At 34.0% G+C, this 3,786-nt stretch overlaps 1 long non-coding RNA gene across 1 annotated transcript; it reads right to left on the bottom strand.

Annotated features, from left to right (window-relative positions):
- Positions 1-2,442: 2,442 nt before the first annotated feature.
- On the bottom strand, positions 2,443-3,094 carry LOC129908720 (uncharacterized). The gene is made up of 3 exons (XR_008771315.1): positions 2,799-3,094; positions 2,623-2,713; positions 2,443-2,553 (listed from the first exon to the last, which is right to left on the bottom strand). It is a non-coding gene; the product is annotated as an uncharacterized LOC129908720 (long non-coding RNA).
- Between the last annotated feature and the right edge of the window lie 692 nt (positions 3,095-3,786).

Genomic DNA, 3,786 nt, shown 5'->3' with positions numbered 1-3,786 from the left:
ATTGCTTCGCTGATGCACATTCTTTGATTTCTTTCTGACTGCATCCGCAGTTATTTCCTCCTTATAAATCGATTTATTGATTTATATACAAATATAAACGAATGTATATGTGTGTGTGATGCATGTGAACAAACATACATATATGCAGCATATCTATGCATGAATGAATGTATCTTATTCGATGAAGAGAGAAAAAAAAACAACAACAAAAACAAGTTAAGAACGATAAAAGTGGTCTGGAGCATCAGCAGAACCCAAGCAAATGTCAGGACGAAATCAAAAGAGAATTTCCTTTGAAACAATTTAAATTTTTATTTTCGATCTTGTTGTCTTGTTGTGTTTCTTTTTTTTTTTCTTTTTCTTTCCTTTTGTTCGTTGTTGTTGTAAATTGAACTCCTTTCTTTTTTTGTAAAGAATGTATCCATCCATTTTACACTGGACAGATTGTCCACCCACTATAACACCCCCCATCACTCAACCTCACATCCATTTTATTGATTCACGGTGTACCACGAAAATAACGACCGACTTGGACGCCCCTTCTCTCATATCTGAACATAACGATAAGGTGGCTGCAGGGCTGCAGCCAGGCACTGCTGGTGCTGGCTGGTTGCAGCTCTGAAAAGAGAAATATATGTATATATATGCGCTCCCATCAAGTAGGTAAGTTTATTTATGCATTTTCTGTTAGCCAAAGTAGTGGAGGTGGGGGCGTCTCAGCTTAGTCCTTTTTGCATAAACGATGAATAGAGAGAGGGTCTGTGTGATGGGAGCTTGGGCCGGGCTATAAGATGTAAAAAGGAAAAATCGCCTCTGGCCAAGTCCATTTCCCAAAAGAAATAACTTATCCAACGTTTATATGCCTTGCTGAATGTTTGCTCAACGAAGTACATGAGTGGATTGAGGGGATGAAGTGGCCGTAAGGTACCTATCGACAGTGACGGTACAAATTACACCATATTTTATAAATTTGGGATAAAATGTCCCAATAAATAATTCATTATTTAGTTTAAAATTTGTATAGCTTCTGTATTCCATTTTTAAGGTATTTTTTTTTTTCTTAATTTCTTCTATAAAAAGTCCCCTCTAGCACCTTTTATTTAATAAGAACTTAAATTCCTCTTAAGATTTTTTTTTTCTTGAAATTAATTCAAGTAACAATTAATATCAAAGGAAAAAAAAGCAGTGTAAAATCGGTTTTCTGACGATAGTTTTACGTGAAAACGTCATAGTTTACAATTTTTGAAGCTCAATGCATATCTTAAAAAAAGTAACTTTTTTTTAACACATCATATTGTCAATATTTTTACACTACAACCTATAATAAATTTTATATCATCTGAAAGCTTATTGTTTTAACATTCAATATTTACCTCAATCATGTTTCTACGACATCTAGAAAAAAAAACTGGAATTTTGTTAAAAAAATAAAAAAATCCATTTTTATTTGGTCCATGGCTTTTATTTGACAACTTATAATAAATTTTATATCATTGGAAAGTTTATCATTTTACCTTTAAAAATATGTCTCAACCATCTCTGTACGACACCTACAAAAAAAAGTTACAATTTTTCAAAGACAACCATGCAAGCTACAGGAAATGGTAACGGAGTTATGAATAGCAGAGTTATGTGCGACAGTGTTACGTGCTTCAAAGTTACGCAAAACCGAAGTTACGAATAACCGAAGTTATGAAAGACCGAAGTTACAAGAAACCGAAGTTACGAATAACTGAAGTTATGAAAGACCGAAGTTATGAAAAACCAGAGTTATGAACAACAAGGCTATGAAACGTAGTTTTTTGGTTGGCAACCATTGAGATGAACGATATACTGGAGGAACGCTCTTAAAAGCTAAAGCGTATAGGTTGAGTCAAGGCAAGAAAAAAATTGTATGGGACGGGGTGTCTATTTCCCTCCGTTTAGCAGGGAGGGGGAATTTTCTAAAAAAAAAATGACTTAATTTGGAAAAAAAATTATTTAAAATCAACGGGTACACCAAAAATAACGTACTATACGCTTTGTAAAGCCAAAAACTATACCTTTTGTCATTTTCAACAAATTAAAAAAAAACCCAAACTAGGTACCTACTTTTTTCAAAAAAGTCATATATTTTTTTTGAAAATTAATTTTTCAAAAACTGTTCCATTAAACAGTTTTATTTAAAAACAAGATGCGAGAACAAGTCTTTGGCTTAACAAAAAAGTGCAGTACGTGTAAGATATTAATGGTGTAACCTTTTCTTGTTATGTCCTATGTTCCTAATTTCTTGTATAGGAGCGCCCTCTGACGCTTTTTATTTTCCTGATGAAAATTTATATCCTTTTTAATAGAGAATGTCAGAAGCGCTTTGTGGCCCGAAAACAAAAAAAAAAAATTTTAAATAATAAAAATGTCGGGCCTTTTCAATAAGAAAGAGCGCCTTAGACCTTCCCTTAGTATGCTAAAACGAACAGACCGCCCCTGTATCAGTTTGTCTGTTCATTGGACCATCTCGTCCGTCCGTGGCTGGTGGTATGTTGGTTTGTCTGCCTGCATGCATATCCATGCTGCCTAAAAAAGAAGAAGCAACTGGACATGAGACAGGACTTTACTCTTCACTGCAACTTCCTTTAAGTTTACCCAAACTCTGTGTGAATTGGTATAAATGTGGATGGACGAGGATGAAGATGAAGCGATGTAGCAAAGATATGGTTAGAGATGGTAGCATTATCTGAATTTCATGCGAACCCAAAAAAATAAAAATAAAAAAAAAAAAAAAATTAGGAAAAGGAAAAAAAGATTTTTATTTGGATTACTTATGTATCGCACTGTGCCTTCGTTTGGTTTGGCACAGGACGACGACAACGACGAAAATTCTCTTGTTTGCTTTTCTGTCTTTTGTTTGATCCTTACATTCCTTGCTGTGCTTCCTGGTTGAATTTTTTACTATTTTTTTTTTCTTTGTTATATTTTTCTCGTGTAACTTTTTTTTTTTTGTGTGGTTTTTGTGTTCGCTTTTTCTAGAATCATCATGGTTTGTTTTGTAGGTAAAAAGATTTCTTAAATGGATTTCCTTTTCTTCAAAAAATGCTCTCTCTTCTCTCCACATGCACACAGCATAGGTACATCCGAGTAGAGTAAAGGGAATTCCAGAAATGTCAACTATTTTTCAAAAAAAAAACAAAAACAAAAAATAAAACGTCCTTTTATTTTTAAATCACAGTGTAAAGAGTGTGTGTGGTAAGTTGGCCGACTCGACTATGCACCAACGTATTCCCTATACAGAAAGTTCTATCAACGTTAAAATAATTTCGTTGAGCAGAAAGATGCTTCTGGTGATCGAGATCAAAGGGATTTCCTGGCGCTGGCTGTTCTCAAAAAACATACCACATCCACACACACACAGGATGAATATGATGATGATCCTTAAGGATTGTTTGTTCACACGTTAAAATGATTCTTAAGTAAATGGTGAACATATTTGTGTGTGTGGATAGGAACGTGTGTTGAAAAGTCAATGAAAATAGGATTTTTAATGGCAAATACTACTTTCACAACCCTTTCAAACCAGCCATATCAGGAAGAATGTGTGTGGAAATATATATTTTGTGCAGGGTCAAAGAGTCATTTAAAGTGTCTATTATAGCATTACATCGAGCTTAGTCGTGTATTATGTGGCTTTGACGTTTTGTAAGATGACGATAAAATCGGGTTAATGGTTTAACAGTGTGCCGCAACGTTTGATGAAAAACAAAAGCTTATGTTGTTGCATTTTTATAATAGCTTTATAAACGTTTTTTTGGT

Source organism: Episyrphus balteatus, chromosome 2 (genome assembly GCF_945859705.1).
Source record: "Episyrphus balteatus chromosome 2, idEpiBalt1.1, whole genome shotgun sequence".
Lineage (NCBI taxonomy): Eukaryota > Metazoa > Arthropoda > Insecta > Diptera > Syrphidae > Episyrphus > Episyrphus balteatus.
The sequence above is the reverse complement of the archived record's forward strand: the minus strand, read 5'-3'. Positions and strand labels throughout refer to the sequence as shown.